This window comes from Camelus bactrianus, chromosome 6 (assembly GCF_048773025.1).
Source record: "Camelus bactrianus isolate YW-2024 breed Bactrian camel chromosome 6, ASM4877302v1, whole genome shotgun sequence".
NCBI lineage: Eukaryota > Metazoa > Chordata > Mammalia > Artiodactyla > Camelidae > Camelus > Camelus bactrianus.
Window position 1 is genome coordinate 94,539,644 of NC_133544.1, and position 20,544 is coordinate 94,560,187.

The 20,544-nt window shown below is 43.3% G+C and overlaps 1 protein-coding gene and 1 long non-coding RNA gene across 31 annotated transcripts in view; one reads left to right on the plus strand and one right to left on the minus strand.

Moving 5' to 3' along the window:
- The window catches only part of LOC105068527 (ubiquitin carboxyl-terminal hydrolase 3), a 207,438-nt gene extending 194,014 nt beyond the window's left edge, over positions 1–13,424 (plus strand). Inside the window, exon 14 of the mRNA XM_074366388.1 lies at positions 7,605–13,424. The gene's annotated coding sequence lies outside the window, so the exon portion shown is untranslated. The remainder of the gene's footprint in view (positions 1–7,604) is intronic.
- Positions 69–20,544, minus strand: part of LOC105079213 (uncharacterized) — a 57,077-nt gene continuing 36,601 nt past the window's right edge. For 18 of the 30 annotated variants that reach the window (XR_012507770.1, XR_012507793.1, XR_012507792.1 and 15 more), the window contains one exon: positions 13,560–20,477. This is a non-coding gene — a long non-coding RNA (uncharacterized LOC105079213). Of the gene's footprint in view, positions 4,216–13,559; positions 20,478–20,544 lie in introns of those variants that run through there. The other 12 variants (XR_012507791.1, XR_012507785.1, XR_012507786.1 and 9 more) reach the window with 9 other exon arrangements.

A 20,544-nucleotide genomic window follows, 5' to 3' on the forward strand; every position in this document is an offset into this window, starting at 1 on the left:
GGGGGTGGGGTGGGGTGGTGGCTGTTATGAGGAAGGGGAGGGGGGTGGTATGAACAAGACCTAAATAATAGAAAAAGGATCAATGTCTGTTTCAGTTTCATATGTCTTATCTTTTAAGATGCAGTGAAATTTTGAGATATTTTTGAGGATTAGGCTTAGCTCTATTTACTGAGAGTCAAGTAATATCGGGAACAAAGGAAGTAAACATTAAAACACTCTCCACCTACGTGCTTTGCTGTTTATGACAGCCTTCAAATTACTCTCTGATTTATTTCTTACAAAAATCTTGGAAAATATCAAAATTATCATTCCTATTTTACAGCTAAAAGTGCAATCTGACATTAAACCAGGTGCCTAAGGAAAAAAAAGGCAAGGCGTCATTCCAGAAGCCCTGATGCCCTTCAGTAAAGCGTTGCAATAACACCAACTTAACTGTGGGTAGTTACCTTATTTGTAAATATCCCCAACTTGTTGGGGCTCATGTTTTACTTTAAGTCCTGCTTTTCTGGGATGTTACAAATCATTTATCTGCACCATGGGAGGTTGCACAAATTCATGATTACATAGTCGTATTTTTTTGTTTGTTTCTCACTGCAGAAGGATTGCTAATTACTCACCCAGGGCCTGGGAACAGCATCAATCAGTTATTTAAAAGTTAGGAATCTAACCAACACAATCATTTACTCCATTTCTTTAGTTTAGTTTATTTCAACAGACAAACACAACAATTCAACACCTTCAAATTTACATGTTACATAAAATTTTCCTCCCTGTAGCCTATTGCAATATTTCTTCCTTTCCAGAAAACTCCAGATCCTTAGCTGTAATGCTCTCAGCAACAGACCACCTAGTCATGTGCTATAGTTAGCCGATTCCCAGGAAATGGAGAATTTCCTCTAGGCTCAGGTTGTCTTTTCGCTCTTATAGCAAACCATCCCTGATCAATAAATATGTAGAAATGACTGAATTACCCTACACATAATACTGCTCTCCAAATAAACCATCACTATATTTTAATGTCTAACTTATATGTGGAGCCTCCAGAGAAGGTTAAAAAATGTCATTTGGACGTAAAAAGTATGACATGAAGCCTTTGGAATATATATGTGTATTTTTTCTCAGTATTATAAAAAATAAATTATAGGTGTTTTTATTCTGTTCTATTTTCAGTCCTATTTTTTCTTTTATGTGGTTTCATTGACTTTATTACTATTGGAGTTTTATTTTACACGTAACAAGAATAGAAAGGAGATTGATTTTTTTTCAGGATTTTGAAAAATACACATGGAATTATAGCAAAAGAAAGAACACAGGGATAAATGGAAATTCTCAAATGAAAATGCATTAAAATGAGAAAAGAAAAGTAGATCTAGTGAATTTACTCTCAGGAGCTTTACTTTGTGGTCAGTTCCTAGCTCTTTTCTTGTTTTCACCCCCTCTCCTCTTGGCTGGCCTTGTCTTTTCTCCATGGTGTCTCTGACAAGCCCTTCTCTTTGTTTCGCTCCGGCTTCCTCTGCCCATCCCTAGAAAGTCCAGGGTCCCCAGAGTTTATGCGTGGGTTCCTTCTCAATATGACATATTCACGGTGACTTCTTTGAGCCCAGCATTGCCACCTTCTGGGATTTGCTGATGACTTTCCGTGATCTGAAGTGAGCTTTGGTTTTACTCCTTATTTATCTGCTGTGTTCCTATCTGCTTACTGGTTTTCCAAATACTGAATTCTCCCTGTAATACCACTAACCCCTCATCAAACTGACTTTCCTTCTTCAGTTAAGAAACACCACTATTCGCTCAGCCACACAAGAGGAGAGACTCAGAATCATCTCAGACACTTCTCTCTCCTTCACCAAAACATTCACAAAAAGAAATCACATTATTGTGGAAATTCTAGTTTTGTGGACTTTCTAGCAATTCTGTCCTGGTCTCTTCAGTCTCTCTGCCTTAGTCCATTTGGGCTGCTGCGACAAAATACCATGGACTGAGTGGCTTATAAATAACAGATATTTATTTTTCACGATTCTAGGGACTAGGAAGTTCAAGATCAAGGTGGCAGCAGATACAGTGTCTGCAAGAGCCTGCTTTCTGGTTCAGAGTGCCTTCTGGCTGTCTCCTCATGGGAAGGAAGGGGTGTGGACCGCCCTGGGGGTCCCATTATAATGGCACTTAATCCCATTTTTGAGGAATCCACCATCATGGTCTAATCACTTCCCAAAGGCCTTGGGTGTTAGGATTTCAATGTATGAATTTGTTTTCATGGAGAACAAATATTCAGTCCATGGTGTGTACTGTTACTGTCTTGAGACATTTCATTCAACTCCTTTTGAAATCTTGCCTTTTCCTCTACTTTATTGCATTGTAAATGAAGAAACAAAGTTTACTTTGTAAAACCCAAATATGATTGTGTTACTCTCATATTATTCTTATTATCCACAATCCAAATCTCTTCCACAAGGTAGCCTACTTATTGTTTCAATCTCCTCTCCACGTACTCTTTCAAGCAGCATTTGTGCCTTTCCAACAATGACTCTCCATAATGCAAAAGTCAATTTATTTTCACTTGCACTTGCTTTTGCTCGTACTTCATTCCTGTTACTCAGCTTACCATTCCTCTGCTTCTCCTTCCTTAGAAACTTCTATTCTCACTTCAAGATACAGCTCAGATGCTTCGTCCTTTACTGACTAACACTCTTGGACAAGTGGGAGGAGAAATGCTGCCACATCTGTGCTCCGTTTACATAACACCCACATAGTGTTTGCTATGGTAGATGCTCTGCAGCATTTAGTGATCTCCATCACAACTAAATTCTAGGCTTCTTTAAAGGCTAACACCTTGCTTAGTTTTTAATACATTACTTAATTTTCCTGCATTGGAAGCACATGAGTTAAATGTTGGAAGCTTAAAAAAATATGTTCTACCAACTGAGAGGGAAAACTTTGCTTTCTTTTTAGAGAATAAATTCTCAAACTTCTGTTAGAGAGAGGTCCCAGGGGAATGGTCACTTTGGATCAGGCCAGTGTCATGAAATTCTAGTTACGGGTCTGAGTATGAGAGTAGAACCTACTCTAGTCCAACAACCCACACTGAAACCTTAATTGTCAAGTCTATAGTCAGCTCCTTAGTCTCCAGTCCTGCTCTCAGATTTAAAATATCACTACTGAAATATTTTAGATCAGTGCTAAGATAGGAAATTGATAGAAACTAGGGATTATGATAAAGGCAATATTTTTGTTTTGTTTTTGTTTTTGTTTTTTAGCAGCAATAAAATGAAAGTATTGCACTGAGGTAGACCTTAAATGTTCTTTGGGAATAAGTTAGATTAAGAGGGTTGCTTGCCTGTCTGCTTGATATAACTATCTGGATGTCTCACAGTTCTAATCTACCAAACCCGAAAGAGAAGTAACGCTCCATTCACATCATCCCCAGTTACTAAAACCTGTCTGCTCATCTTAATTAATAGATCTCCCTCTTTTTATTACAGGTTATTACAAGATACTGAATATAGTTCCCTGTGCTATACAGGAGGACATTGCTGTTTAAGTCTTTTATGTAAAATAGTTTGTATCTGTTAATCCTGAACTCCTAATTTACGCCTTCCCCTCCTTTCTGCTTCAGTTAAAAAACATTTCCCTTTTCCTACATCACTCAGTCTGAACACCGAGGAGACATCTCTGATGCCTCGGCCCATCACCCCCTGTCATATTCACAGGCAGCCAGTCCAGTCAGATCTACTGGCAACATGGATCTCAGATTCACTCACTTCTTTCTATCTTCACAGCTCACTTGTAATCTACACCACCAGGTCTCCTGCATGACTGATGAAATAATTTCCCAGAATGGTAGTCTTGCTTCCATTCTTGCTATTCCCTCTCCACCAAAACCAATTTTCCAAAAACAGTCAATGCTCTAAATACAGAAGTCAGATTATTATACTTCCTTAGCATAAAAGTCTCCAGTGGCTTGTCAGTTTCCCTGGACTTACATCCACGCTGTTCACTCTGGCCCATGAGGTCCCAGTCAACCTGCCTCTGCTGCTCCAGCTCACGTAATTAGAGCTTTAAAACAACAGAAAACTAGTATTCCATTGTATAAATATACCACGTCTTCTTTTTCCAGTCATCTGTTGATGGACATTTAGGCTGTTTCCATGTCTTGGCTGTTGTAAACAGTGCTGCTATGAACATTGGGATGCAGGCAACTTTTTGAAGTAGTGGAATCTAAAAAAAGAAAAAAAAAAAAAAGAACATAAATACAAAACAGAAACAGACTCATAGACATAGAATACAAGCTTGTGGTTGCCAAGGGGGAGGGGCATGGGAAGGGACAGACTGGGAGTTCAAAATTTGTAGATACTGACAGGCATATGCAGAATAGATGAACAAGATTATACTGTACAGCACAGGGAAATATATACAACATCTTGTGGTAGCTCACAGTGAAAAAAATGTGACAATGAATATACATATGTTCATGTATAACTGAAAAATTGTACTCTACACTGGAACTTGAAACAACATTGTAAAATGACTATAACTCATGAAAAAAAAGTTTAAAAGAACAGAAAAAAAGCAATCAAACCAAAAGCTGTTTTTTTTGAAAGACTAAACAAAATTGACAAATCTCTGGCCAGGCTTACCAAGAAGAAAAGGAAAAGGACACAAATAAACAAAATAAGAAAAGAAAAATGGAGAAATTACAAACACCACCACAGAAGTACAAAAAATCATAAGAGAAAAGCATGAACAACTATATGGCAATAAGTTGGATAACTTAAAAGAAATGGACAATTTTCTAGAAACATACAGTCCACCGAAATTGAATGAAGAAGGAAAATATCAGTTGAACAGATCAATCACTGGATGTGAAATAGAATCAGTAATAAAAAACCTTCCTGCAAACAAAAGTCCAGGGCCAGATGGCTTCGCTGGGGAGTTCTATTAAACATACAAAGAAGAGCTCTTACCAGTCCTTCTCAAACTCTTCCAAAAGATTGAATTGAAGGGAATACTCCCAAACTCAGTCTATGAAGCCACCATCACCCTGATACCAAAGCCAGACAATGGCTCCAAAATAGAGCTTCTCAGCACCAGTGTTCTCATGGCAGAATAAGCTCTCAGAAATGGCTCCTGCCAGCATCTGTGTCCCCAGGGGGAGTCTCAGGTACCTCCTACCTTTCTCGAGTCTCTCCAAGATCAGCACATGTGTCTGACCCAGGCTCCTTTCAAATGTGGTATGTGAGAGTTTGCAGGCGCCCTTTAAGAGTGATGTCTCTCTCCTATAAGGCTCTAGTTCTCCTGTGTGCAAGCTCTGCTGTCCTTATATACTGTATACATCTGTAGGTTTTGCTGTCCTTCAAAGCCAGGCATCTGGGGGCTCGTCTCCCCAGCTCAGGATCCCTGGGCTAGGCTGCCAGGTGTGGGGTTTGGACCCCTTTCTCCTGGGGTCGAACCTCTGAAACTGATTATCCTCCTGTTTGTGGGGCGACTACCTGCCGCTGTGAGTCTTAACTATATCACATTTCTGTTCCTCTTACCTGCCTTGTTGTGGTTCCTTACTTATATCTTTAAGGATGGAAAATCTTTCCTGCTATTCTGCAGATCATTTTCATCAATAGTTGCTCTGTAATTAGTTGTTACTTTGTTGTGCCAGTGGAAGCAGGTCAGCTCAGGGCCTTCTTACTCAGCTCACCTTGGCCACTCCCCTAAAAGTATTTAGTCTTTTATTTTCCTGCCTTGAAATTGGTCATTTTATTTTAAACCTGAATGGCTGCTTGATTAGATTTCAAAAGCAATAGGTATTTTAGAAGCCTTTTACATTTGGGAAAAAAACGTACACATGAACACAGTTTCTGCTACCATGAAATCAACTGTTGAAAGCAGGCCAAATTATGTCCAGTTAGCAGTTATGATGTGGCACAAAGCAGCATGCAGGTGACCTATTTCCCAGACTCAGAGCATTTCTTTATAGCACTGCATCCCTGGACACCTGCATTTCCTATTGAAAGCTGAATTAGCGAATCCGTCTACACTGTCATTTGCCTACAGTCAGATCTTTGGGTCCAGGGCACCACCATCAGTCAGCCAGAGGGATGTACAGAGTGGTTCCCTTTTGTCAAGCCACACTTTTATCCCTCTCCCAGTGCTGTGATGCAATTGTAATTTTTATTGGTTTAGTTGATTGCCTTGAAATTGTTTTACATCTCATGCAAATTTCCAAATGCCTATGGTGATTGGTGTTCACAGTTGAAAGAACATAAATTGTTCCTATTTCACACAGGTTATATGTGAACACATTTCTGTAAGTTCCTTGAAAGAAAGGCAGTATGCTGAAAATCAAATAATAGTTAATTATCTGTTTGTAGAAACAGAGGTTACCGTGATCTAAAATACCCATCTCATTTTGTGTACGCTCACCACAAGAAAACCGATATACATAAGGTCAAAGGATATTTAACCTATTTGATATTCTTATCACATTTTACAATTTTCCTAGAAAGTAAGCGTTTCTTTGTCAAACTTAGACATATACATTTAACAGAAAATCACATTTTCATTTTAACTGAGAACAAGTCAGGCTGAAATTATAAGAATCCAAAATTACAGATCTTTTTAAATGAACATTTTCTTTGTCTAGAGAAAAATGCTAAGTGTATTGCTTTGTCTCAGAATAAAGACTAGATCCCAGGGGTTTCTGGCTTAGCTAACTTACCTACAGCATATCCCATTGATAAAGAATTTTACTAAGGCAGAAATGAAATGAGTTCAGTGTTCCCAAATTATTTCTATCAGTGTAGTTATGTTTCAGGTCACATATGAGCTGTCATTCCCCACCCTTTTAGCTCCTCTTTTATACCCTGTGAGGTGATGTGGGAACTTATAGAATATTTCTATGAGTAATATCTTGCACATAAATGTTGCACACACCTCGTCTTGACTAATGTAGTCTTTTCCAATGTTCACTTTCTTGCTTGAGAAATGATACATGCAGATTGGTGAATATTTTCATAAAATACACACTGGTTTAAACTCAGCTGGTGTGGATTTCAGATGAAAGGTGCAAAGCACATATCTAGTTGTAAAAGAATATTTAGACTCAAACAGGTAAAGGAAATGCAATTGGAAACTGTGGACAATTAATTAAAAGACTGTATGGATAAATTAGGAGTTTGGGGTTAACAGAGACACGCTACTATGTATAAAACAGATAAACAATGAGAACTTACTGTATAACACAGGAGCATGAACAGTCCCCTTAATCTTCTGATCACCAGCACAACATCCTGCGTGTGTCATTCAAAATGTTCAGTAATGTGTTCAATATATTTTTGAACACAGTAGATAAAAAGAGGGAAGTAGATCTGATAACTTTAATGATCGCAACCATTTATACTACTGTTTCTATAAGAAGGTATATTTGGAGTTTCCTTCAATTTATTTATAAATGGACTTTGGAAACATATCCATTTGTAATATGCCTATGCTCTCATTGTAATAATATTGCTCTGACTGTACTTTTATTGCAAACGCACTGCATTTAACTACGTATGACATGATAATATTTGAAAACATTACAGAATGATTTTCCAGTATTTCTTTTCCTTATTTAGGGGCATCTAGGTCTTTCTCTGCTCCATGCTTCAGAAGAAGGCAGATGGCAAAAGGAAGATTCAAGAAGGTATTTCCTGGCATTTGGTGATCAGCAGCTTGGCCCTGGAGAAAGTGATGGATGGGGAGGAAGTGAAATGAACTCAGTTCAAAGGCAATAAACCTGATTTAGGGCAGCACACAATGTTGTAAGAGCCAGACCTTCCTGATTCCTTCCTACCTCAAGACAAGACCAAAGTCCCCTGGACCCAGATTGGAAGAAGTATCGGAAAGGAAATTAGCTCATGCATCTTAATAAGAGGAAAACAAACAACCCAAGTCAAAAATGGGCAGAAGACCTAAACAAGCAATTCTCCAAGGAAGAAATACAAATGATCAATAGGCATATGAAAAAATGCTCAGTATCACTAATTATCAGAGAAATGCAAATCAAAACTACAATGAGGTATCACCTCACACTAGCCAGAATGGCCATCATTCAAAAGTCCACAAATGACAAATGCTGGAGAGGCTGTGGAGAAAAGGGAACCCTCCTACACTGCTGGTGGGAATGCAGTCTGGTGCAGCCACTGTGGAAAACAGTAGGGACATTCCTCAAAAGACTAGGAATAGACTTACCATATGACCCAGCAATCCCACTCCTGGACATATATCCAGGAACCTTAATTCAAAAAGATACATGAACCCCAATGTACATAGCATCACTATTTACAATAGCCAAGAAATAGAAACAACCTAAATGTCCATTGACAGATTACTGGATAAAGAAGCTGTGGTATATTTATACAATGGAAGACTACTCAGCCATAAAAAATAATAACATAATACCATTTGCAGCAACATGGTTGGACCTGGAGATTGTCAATCTAAGTGAAGTAAGCCAGAAGGAGAAAGAAAAATACCATATGATATCACTTATATGTGGAATCTTAAAAAAAAGACACGTTTATTTACAAAACAGACTCACAGACGTAGAAAACAAACTTATGGTTACCAGTGGGGGAAGGGGTTGGGAAGGGATAAATTGAGAGTTTGAGATTTGCAGATACTAACTAATGTACATAAAATAGATAAACAAATTCATACTGTATAGCACAGGGAACTATATTCAATATCTTTTAGTAACCTATGGTGAAAAAGAATATGAGAACAAATATATATATATATATGTCCATGTATGACTGAACTATTATGCTGTATGCCAGAAATTGAAACAACATTGTGAACTGATTATATGTCAATAAAAATATATACATACAATGTCAATGGTGAAGTCGGGGCTAATAAAATAAATAATAATAATGACGATGATAATAAAGCATTTTAAGTACCTAAAAAAAAAAAAAAAAGAAAAAGAAAGGAAATTAGAAGTGAGTAGATAGTAATAATGGTGGGTATCATCGCCCTGCCCCTCCCTCCAGCTGAGCTCTGGAAATTGTGTGGTAGGGAAGGGACCAGACAGACGTCATGACAGGCCTGGGCTCTGAAAGCAGAGGGTGTCTGTGGCCCTACAGACCATCTCTTGGAAGGGGACACACGTGCCTCAGAGCTGGACCTGGGCCCCAGGGGTGGACAAAGGACTCAGCAAAGACCTGCATGGAGGGATGACTAGAGGCCAGAGGGAGAAAGGACAGTTCAGTGGGTTTAGTCTGGATAGGTGACAACTGGAAATCCATGCCTGCCACAGATCACACCTTTGCCTGATGTAGCCTCCGGGAATCTAGGTGGGGTCCTGAGCAAATAAGAGGGCAGAAAACCTAAACTGAGTGAGTGAAAAGAGAGCTGGAGAGTTTTTCCTGCAAACATTAGGAGCTAAGAGGACATTTGTGAGCAAGGTTGTCATCATAAACATTCCAACGCTCCTCTTAAGAAAGAGTATTTTGGTTCTAAACCATAAACTTACAAGTAATTTATTTTGCATTAAAATACATGTTTAAAGTTAGAGATTATATTAATTTTTTATATGAATATCTTATTTGAATAGAAAGTAAACTACAGAATATTATGTACATTTTGATATCTAAATAAATTTTAAAAAATAGGAAACTTATTTTACATATATAACTATAAAAATAATATAAAATATAAAATGCGGTATGAATATATACCAAATCTATCATGAAAGTTTCCTCTGAGGAGGAGGAGAATGAGACAGGGACTTCAAGTATAGCTGCAATATTTGTTTTTAGGAAAAAAAATTTCAGACAAAAATAAAAACATGAATCTCACTCTCTCTCGCTTTTTCTTGCTTGCAGGACAAGCCTTTAGTATAAAATGCCCACGTGTCATCTAGCAGTTTTCTTTTTCCCCAGCTGCAGTGGTCCTGATGGTGACAGGGCAGTTCAAGCGTCTGAAGCAACGTGTTGGCACGTAGCTATTGCTGTGAAGTTGAGGTGGTGGTAGCGGAGCTGGATGTTATAAATCGAATTTCAGCATGAGGAGATGGGGGGTGGGAATGAGAGTTTCCAGCTACAGGGACCTGAGAGAAAGTCTTCAGCTTGGAACAGTCCCATGTGTGGGAAATAGCAAATTGGCTGCAGCAACTCACAAGCATGATTGATAAGTCTTGAAAGATTCATTGACTCCAAATCAGGGAGGGCCTGGGATATGATTTGATCATCATGTGATTTGATCATAAGGGAAGTGAGAAGCTGAGTGACGGTGTGGTGCTGACAGACATACGAGCCCTGGGTCAGCAGTGTTGTAGAGGCTGGTCTGCAGTAGGGAGGGATCAAGGGACAGAGGTTAATTGGAGAGTTTTATAAGTTTATAGGAATAGCTTAGGTAGTGGCGTGAGAGTGGATGTGATGACTAAATTTATGTGTCAATTTGGCTGGGCCATGGAGTGCCCAGATATATGCTCAAACATTATTCTAGATGTTTCTGTGAGGATGTTTTGGATGAGATTAACATCTAAATTAGTGGACTTTTTGAGTAAAGCAGACCACTCTCCAAAATGTGGGTGGGTCTCATCCAATCAGTTGAAGGCCTGAATAAAACAGAGACTGACTTCTCCCAAACAAGAAAGAATTCTGGGAGCAGACAGCTTTTGGATTTGAACTGCAGTATTGGTTCTTCTTAGGTCTCCAGTCTGACTCCAGCATACCCTGAAGCTTTTGGACTTGCCAACCTCCATAATCACATAAGCCAATCCCTCAAGATAAATGTCTTTATACACACACACACACACACAAACACACACACACACATATCTTATTTGTTCAGTTTCTCTGGAGACCCCTGACCAGTACAGGAGGATAATTTGAAGAAGGTTGGATAGAAAATATATTGGGATGGATAAATCTACAGAGGCTGGCAATTACTTGGACATGGAAGGAAAGAGAAAGAAAAGAACTTGATAAGTTCTAGTTTATTTGATTGGGAGAATGGAACTGCCTCAAATTAGAAAGTCGAGAGAAGATAACTAACTCAGTTTGGGACATCTTTAGTTTCAGTTTCAGTTGTCCATTCAAATGGAAATAGCCAGTAACCAGCTGTAGCTGTGGACATGAAGCTTAGTGGAGATGCCTGAGTAGATAATACAATATAGGAGCCAGCTTAATAGAAGTAACATCTGAAACCACGGCAATGGAAGATAGACCAAAGAGATAAAAGAGAATTTTTAAAACTAGAAAGAGAGAGAGAGAGATTCTTAAACCAAGACCAATACGACCGGCTGTGTGTGCATTGGGTAGGGGTTCTGAAACCAAAAGAGCAGCCTCGTCTAGTGGGGTTGACGGAGCAGGAGAGATGAGCGGTGTGGCATCCGGGAAGGAGACGGTTCCCCGGGGAGAGGGCTCGGCCGTGACAAGCACTGCAGGGAATGAGGGTGAGCAGCCGCCGGAGGCTCTGCCAGGACGTGGTTGTCACTGAGTGGCAGGTCCTGACGCTGGCTTATGCTAAGTTAATGGGAGAACAGGTGGTGAAAAAGTGGAAGATGGGAAATATGGTGGTGGGGCAAAGCGAAAGACAAAAGCTTGGAAACACGGCGGAGAGAAAGCCGCCCCCTGGCTGGTTAGAGGTGAGCGCCTGTGAACGCGGGGCAGCGCCTCCGGGAGGGCGCGGGGGAAGGGGAGAGGCCCGGCGGCCGGGGCACCTGCGGAGGCGAGAGTGATGAGAGCGCAACCTGGAAGAGGGCTATTAACCCCAGAGAGAAAATCGTCAAATAAAGGGCAAACTCACTTGTCTCCAAACCAAAAAAAAGCAAACCATAAAACAATCTTCTCCCCACCCTCAACACAGTCTACCCTCCTTCCTGTTGAGGGTTGTGTTGACAGAATCCACAGAGATGTTCAAAGCAGAATACTAAAAAAAAAAAAAAAAAAAAAAAAAAGCTATTGGGTCCTGGTCTCTTTTTAGGACGAGGAGTGACTGATACAGTACAGCTAACTACAGTGATTGGGACAGCGGGCCCGCGGAAGGCGGCGGCGGCGGCGGCGCGCGATGCCCTGTGACGGCCGAGCGGCCGCGGGGCTCCCGCGCCCGGGGACCCCGACACGGGCGGCAGCGGCTCCGAGCTCGGGGCGGGGCCGGAGGCGGTGGTCGCCAGCAAGCTTTGGTGCAACCGCGAGGCCGAGTGGTGCCCCTCTTTGTATTCACGTGCAGGGATGGGTATCTGGATTGCGAATTCTGTGAGGACACAATCGTCACAAAGAACGGGCAGAAGCGGGCCAAGCTGAGGCGGCTGCAGAAGCACCTGATTCCTCAGGCATCGTGAAGCTGGATGCCCCCAGCCTCCCGCCACATCCACGTGGATTTCCCTGTGATCCTCTGTGAGGTGTGAGCCTGGGGTGGCAGGGAGAAACACCTGCCTCAGCAAGAAAGCCCCGGGCTCAAGGTGCGGCTTCCACTGAGGGACCTATAGGCTGGGGCCACAGCCCTGAGCAAACTCCGCTGGCCTGGAACCTTCAGCTGGAAGCGGGGGCGGTCCTGCAATGCTGGTTGGGTGTTGGTTTGTGTGTGGACAGGACAGGGCTGGTGGCTGGCAGGGCTGATGGCAGAGTCACCAGCCCACCTTCCCCCGCAGTCCCTACCAGGAGCGTGGCAGGGCACACCCTGGTCAGGAATGCCTGGGTCCTGCGCCCTTGTCTGGCCGGCTTTCTCCCCAGCTTGCCCAGGGCGCGGCCCTGCTAGAGGATCCAGCACTTTACAAGCAAGCTCTGCCTTTTTCCAGCCCCAGCGCTGTGGGAGCTGCACACAGTTTGGAACTCCCTTCCCTCACTTCCTTTACCCTCTCGTTGGGGCATTTCAGCCCTTTGCTACCTCCATTCCTCCTGTGTCGGACAGTGGCTGGGGACAGCGCAAGCCTGCTTCTTCCTGCCGACTGGCCCGTCTGTTCCCACCCCAGAGTGATGGACAGTTTGCTGGCTGGTAACAGGAGTAGGGACTGAGGCGGGAGGCTTCCCCCTCTACCCAGGGCTGGGCTGAGCCCTCCCCACTGCGACTAGCTGTTGCCCCACCCCACCGCCAGGTCGTGGGGACATACGCCAGGGATCAGGAAGGGACCTGGATGCCTGTGCCTATGAGTCGTCCCATCTCACCTACTCTGTCTAACCCTCCTTGTCCTTACACATCCCCAACCCTGCGATGAGGGGCAGCACCCTAGGGGTGGCGCCAGGAGCTCTGAGGAGCCCCCCAGCCCCTCCCCTACAGTCTACCCGTCCCTTCAGGATCAGTCAAGAGAGAGTAGTACGGGAGCCCCCTGGGTAGGGGCAGAAAGGAGAGAACCACCAGAAAAGGAAGACTTAAAGTGTGAACGCTTGTAAACAGTCTAGTCCGTGATGTTGTTGGGACAGTTTGACTTCTACATAGAAATGATTAAAAATAAAGTTACTGTGCAAACTCTGTGCTTTAAGAGTGTAAGAAATGGCTTGGGGAAGGTAGCCCCAAATCTAAGAAGGCTGTTGTGTTATTTATTCAATAAAATTATTTGTAGACCCTGCAAAAAAAAATACAGATTATTTTTTTACTTTTATTTATTTTAATAAATATATTACACATTTATTTATTTTAATAAATATATTATACATTTATTTATTTTATAAACATTATAAATAAATACATACATAAATAATTAAGATTAAACTACATTTTGAAGCATAAGATTGGATCAAATTATTTTCTAAACTCAGTAATCAAGTCAATTAAGCAAAAGAAAAAGCCACCACAGAATTAAAATTTTAGTGCGGCCTCTATGGAGGACAGTATGGAAGTTCCTTAAAAAACTAAAAATAGACTTACTATGTGATTCAGCAATCCCACTCCTGGGCATATATTCGGGGAAAAAAATTCAAAAAGACACCTGCACCTCAATGTTCACAGCAGCACTCTTTACAATAACCAAGGTGTGGAAACAGCCCAAATATCCATCAACAGGTGGCTGGATAAAGAAGGTGTGAGGTGTGTGTGTATATATACACACACACACACACACAATGGACTACTACTCAGCCATAAAAATAATTAAATAATGCCATTTACAGCAAGATGGATGGACCTGGAGATCATCATTCTAAGTGAAGTAAGTCAGATAGAGAAAGAAAAATGCCATATGGTATCATTTATACGTGGAATCTAAAAAAGAAGGACACAAATGAACTACATATTATTTATAACCTAGATGATTGATTTCTTGAATATGTGTAAGCACACTTGACTGTCCTTTATGAGTGGATTACTGCATTCTGTTGATCCTTACATTGTGGTTGGCTTTATTCCTCTGATAACTATGTAAGTTTAAAAAGCTAAAGCTCTAAACTGTTCTCAGAAACAATGAACAGTACATGTCTTACTAGTTTGTTACACCAAACCCACAACCAAAATAGCAGAAGGGATCTGATCTTATCGCCTTAACTTGGTCACAATACTCTGGAAGTGATCTTAGGAAATTCTTTTAACAGGAAAAACATTGAATTTGCAGGGAGCATCCTGGGGTGTAACCATGTAACTATTATTGTAAAGCTATCCCCAAACCAGGAAGGTAAGCTGCTTCAAACTGTGGAACACATTGCTGAATGCTCTGTAGGCGAAGTAATGTGTTGACACCAGAAACTGAGTCATGAATGATGCTGTACAGGTGAGCTCTCTCTGCTGCCTACCCATGGCCAGATTGTAGCTTTAAAATTAAATATCCTCAGCTGAGTGCATACACTTATGCTAAAATAAAACTATTGGCTTTTATTCTAACAGACAGAATGTCGGATAAAAATTACCGAAAATGCCTTCCTGTAGTCAAAAAACCATTGATGCCAGAAGCTCATCCCATTAGGGAAGTTTTGACATGGTGCTTCTGTAAATGTTTCACAAAGATTATGCTGAAAGGATAACACCTATTTGGGGGAGATGATTTAATATCTACCTGGTAGGAGAGACTGGAGTTATTTGCATCTCTCTATTATTTTTAAAGTTTATTTTTTCTCATTCTAAATGTAACACAGAAATGAAAAAATGAAACAAAATAAAAGAATACTGCTCATGGTTCCCACTATGCACAAGCTTACAGGGCAGGAATACACCGGATCCAGCCCAGCCCCTGCTGCAGCCTAAGCCTGGCAAGCAGATACTCGGGCCCCCCCAGCTCCACTGAATCTCCCAGTGACCTCTGCGCCCGGCCATGGCCCCGCAGCCCACTGCATCCTTCCTGCCCTCTGTCTGTTCTTGCTCTCCGCCTGAAATTACCCAGCAGCCCTACTCACTGGGAATTTGATGGGAGTCCATAGTCTGCCCTGGCGCTATAGGTGTGCTGTCTTTAAAACTTTGTGCAATACTTTTCTAATCACAGTCTGTAGGTTCCTCAAGAGCAGAACCTTAATTTTTCCATATTTGAATCTGCATTCAGTAGGTAATCAATAGAAGTTTTCAGTTGATTTGTATTTGTAATTTCTTGGTCAATTATTGACAACTCTGCTTTTCAGCTGTCTAGGGTTTTTACTACTAATTACAGAGAGTTCTTGGATTTTACTAATGCATTTCTCAAGATGCAGTCACTCTATGCATATTTTAAAAATTGGTTTCCATCTGATTTGCTATGAAGTTTGCTGGTGCCTGCTTTGCTAATTGCAGAGGTCAGTGTTTCTTATAGAATAAATCTGACCAGGCAGAAAGAAGCCCTGGGCAGGTTTGGGGAGAGCTGCCAGGCGGGGGTGAGGCTGGAAGTGCTGGGGGTCAGGGCGCCCCCAATGTTTCTGGTTAGGAGAGTGACAAAATCATGCGGTCCTAAATAGAGTAGTCTCATTTTCTTGGGCCTTAAATTAAAGTCATATTTTTAAAGGGACCTTTTATTTAAGTCCATGACTCCAGGAAGAGAAGTGTTTTCCCAAGTGGTCTACCGAGCTGCTGAAGGAGATCTTTTAGGGATGCCCAGCGAAACAGGTTTCATCATGAGGTAAGTTAGGGAAATTGCCTCTTAAATGATGCTTTTGCGGCCGAGGTTGCACAAGAACGTTTTAAAGAACTTCTGCACTACAGAAGCCCATTGAAATTTGGTTGCTGTGTAACATCCCAAACTTATTCAAGAGCAAGATCTGTGCTCCCACGTGCATGTCACGGCATTTCAGTCTGTGTTCTGTGGAACTCTGATGCATAGGCCCTGCCCAGAAAGAACAAGAAAATTCAGTACAAAAAGCCTTTTTGACATTAGAAAAATCCAGAGGAGCTGGGAAGCAGAGAGAAGAGGTGGGAGCGAGATCGCGGAGGGGAGGCAGGCGGGAGCGGAGAGGGGGATCCCGAGGCGCCGCAGCCTAAAATCTGGGACGGCCCAGAGAAGCACCTGGCGGCTCTCCTCCTCACAACTTGCCCAAAACAGACAGTCCTCATCCTGTGCCCTGAAAGGAGAGCTGGCCCGCCGCTTCCCCCTCGACTGTTCTTCGGCCTCCAAGCAGCGCCCCGGGATCTGCGTCCCCAGCCTCGCCCCCATTCGCCTGCAGCGCCGGGCGCCCGCCCAGGAGCGCGCAGCTGGGGTGCTGGGGGTGTGTGGGGGTGGAACAGTGAGCAAGAGAAACCACGGCCCTTGTTCCTGCGGATCCTGCAGCCCAGTGGATGGAGACCACAGCACATAGACCTGCCAGGAAAGACAAAATTTTTCCTGATGGTTGGTCCAAGCAAGGACTCCCTGGTGAACTGAGGAATGTCTGGCTTTTCCTTAGTTCATCCATCTCTGTGGTAGCTACAAGCAGCCCCCAGAAGACCTCAAGAATGAGAGGCCTGAGATCTACAAGTTGCTGCTAGAAACATTTCAGCCTCTCCAGAAAACAGAGTGGAGCTGCCACACACGTTTAGAAGAGCCCTGGGTGCACGCTGACTGCGCGCAGGCGGGCGAGCCCTTTGCTCCGCGTCCCTGCCCCGGGCGCTGCTATAGCAACAGTCTGGACCCCCAGACCTTAGGCCGCGACCACCCGGGACCCAGTCTTCTCCCGCTCCAGAGGGTGGGGCGGCGGCGGCGGCCTGGGAGGTGGCCAGGGTGGGTAGATGGGACCGTCCCCTCCTCTGATGCCAGCAGAGGCGGCAGATTTGCTTCCAAGCATGCCCTGTCAGAAGCATGTCTATTAACCGCTCGCCAGGGGCCTGGGAGGTCCCGATACCTTGGCAGCCACCGCGGCAGGTGGGGCCGCCATGGCCTGTGTCCCGCCCAGCGCAGCTTCAGGCCCACTGCCCTTCTTCCTGTTCCGACCGCGGCTGGAGAGCGTGGACTGGCGGCGGCTGAGCGCCTTCTATGTGGACAAGGCGGTGGGCGCCGTGGACGTGCTCACGCTGCAGGAAAACATCATGAACATCACCTTCTGCAAGCTGGAGGAGTGCCCACAGTGCCAGTCAGGGGTGGACCCGGTGCTGCTGAACACCGGCTGCGATCCTGGAAAAGACATTTCAGGCACTTCACATAACAGAAGTCACGTTTTTTCACTCACATGGGGACGGATGGTAGGTGGATGGCTCTCCACTAAAAATTCTTTTTGCCCCCCTTCCGTAGTGCAAATATTTTGCTGAGGAGCTGCTGCCTGTGAGGAGATGTGTAGAATTCTAGGGCTGACCCACAAATGCATCCCTGTTGGTCTTCACTCTGGCCCTGACCCCGTCGGCCTCCAGTGCTGATGGATCTGCCTTCAGTGAAACTTTGATGACACACATGGAGGATGGCAGAGTCTCCTTCAGGCTGGGTCCTTGCAAGTCTGCCTGACACTGAGGTCCTATTGCTGGTGGAAACACCCAATCTTGGACATTCTAGGCTGTTCCTCCGGTGTGAGAAGCCCTTAGTGTCTCCCACACTGAGTGAAACGTGTGTGGGCTCATGTCTTTACTCCATTCATTCTGATGACTTGGGAGTGTGCATTCAAATGCATTTGACCAGAGAAAACAAAGAGATGGATGTTGTGCTGATGTAAACTATTACTGCATCTTGGAATATTGGCATATTGCTCCTCTTTTTAATCCCATTCTCTTAAACATGGGGGCATGTTTCTAGGGTGTAAAAATATTTTAATTATTGATATTTGTATATGATCTTGCCCAGTAAGTTGATAGAAGGGAATATTTTATTCCTGGGCAAAGAAACGTATCTCTGTATCCAGTGCAGAATTAAAAATTTAATCGTAAACTATTACCTGCAGGGGAGATAGTTCAGCAACCATAAATGTGTGGTTTAATGAATTATTACAAGAACACGAATGTGACCGCCACTTGGACAAGACATGAAGTGTCATCAGGCTCTCCTGTGTGACTTGTCCTTGTAATAGACAACAGGTCAGGCCCTGTACTGGATCTGTTCCTTTAATTTTAACCACTGTGCCCTGTTTTCCAAGCTCAGTCTTGCCAGTGCAGCACCTTTTGGGAAACAATGTTGCCTATAGCCTGAAAAGAGAGCCTGTTCTCCAGGCTCTGACCTTTAAGGATGTCAGCACTTCTGCCCTCATACAGAGATGGGAAGTTGCAAAATAGAGAATAACTTTTGTTTTGTTGGCGGTTTACAGGGACACCATGGCTTGACCCACGAGGATGGCTGCAAGAACAGAGAATCCCTGCAGCAAGAAGTTTGCACCAACCAACCACACCCCCCCCTTTTTTTTTTTTATAAAAGGAGCCTGTATTCTGACTGGAGCAGGATGGTTCCCCAAGACACTAGTCTGCCATCCCCTCGATCAGCTGGCTTTCCAAATAAAGTCACTTTTGTTTGCCCCAACACATTGTCTCCCAATTTATTGGCCTGTCACACGGCTAGCAGAATGAGTTTGGACTTGGCAACATCCTGACTTAATGTCTTGCAGCCAAGCATCCCTAGGGCACAAGTTATTACTCATTAAGGAGGAGACACACCATGGGAAAGCCTTGGGGCTTCTCGTAAGAGGCTGTTAGGAAGAACCCATTGGATTTGGCTGGTGCTCAGTGAACTGGGGGAGAGGTTGAAGAAATGGCTCTGCTCTAGGCTGGAGGCTCTGAGGGGGCTGGCAGCTCTATGACTGGGTATCTCAAGGAGCCTTGGGAGGAGGAGGGAGGGGTGAGCTGGGGTGGACCTGCAGCTGTCACTCACACTATGGGGAAGAGGGCATTTGCTATTTTGTAGCTTGGACACGTTCATGTTCTGTCTGTTCAGAAGTGATTCCTGTGGTCTCTTGTTTTTATCTTCATCCTCACTGGCTGCTCCAGGACGTGAGGGGAGTGTCCCTTGGAGCTCACACCCCCATTCCACTGTGTCATTTAAAGGTCCCCTTTATAATGCTAGAAATTTAGGTATTGGTCTCATCTGCTAGACAGTAATGGGTGCATTTTTGGAGTTTGCATTCAAATTGAGTTTTTTTTCTTCTCCAAGTACTGTTGAAACATGTCATTTTCTTCAATTTTTAAATTACCTCTAGAAGCAAGCATTTAGAGACTGAAAAAAAGCAATGAGATGGATTATGACAACTTCTCCAGGATATATGTCTTTATTTTCTTAGTAATTCCTTACATGTGATTTTTAAAAGGCCTGCCTACAACTTGGTGTGTGATTATGTTGAGTCTTTAACCTTTCTCTGCCCTCAGTTCCATCCTAATGGAATCTCATCTGTGAAGATGTAAAGAGAAATGACATGTAAAGGATGATTCCAATACTCAGCTAATTTTCAGCAGGAAATTTGCTTCAAAACCATATAAAACATATTTTCTTTGAGCACGTTGGACACTAATTTATAACCCTCTTGGGGTTGCGTTGTTCTTCTAACTTGGATGGGATGTGCTGTGGGACACTGGGGGATCTCCCCATCTGTGACATGGGGGTGACAAGGGGCTCCCAGAGAACTCACCATGAGTGCTTTACAGAGCTCCTCTGACCCGCACTGCAGATGGCACCTACGCCATACTCTTGTGTGTGACAGTTATCATTTTAACTGAGAATATTCCGAGTGGCTTAGCAATTTGCCTGATTTCATTTAGTTTCTGTTAAAGCCAGAAACCAAGCCTTTCCTTCTTTTTTTCAACCCTGAACACTTATAGTCTTACCGCTCTTCCACTGCACTTTTACAGCGTGACAGCTCAAGGCTTTTCTCCTCAAGAAAATCATGCGAAGTTTTCCTTAAGAATCTCATTTGCATGCAGGGAAAGCACTACAATAAAAAGGTGTGAAAAACAAAGGCATGGATCCCTGTTAGCATGAAGGCTGTGGGTTTCAGTTCAATAGTTACTGCGGTTTTGGACAGTGAGGTCATTAACTGAGCAGACCTTCCGGATCCACACGTGGCTGCTTCCTGGCACCTGTGTCCTGAGTCCGCGCACGGGGGCTGGTAGTCACCGCGCACACATCACGGCAGCCCTCCCAGCGCTCCCGTGAGGGGTGCCGCCCATTCTCCTGTTACTGGTCATCAGTGTTGTGGGACAGTCTGAGGAAAGCTGAGCTGGTGAACCATTAGGCACTAATCAAAATAAGAGAAAAATATGCCTGTATTCTAACCATTGCCTTCAGAAAACATTGTCTGCAGA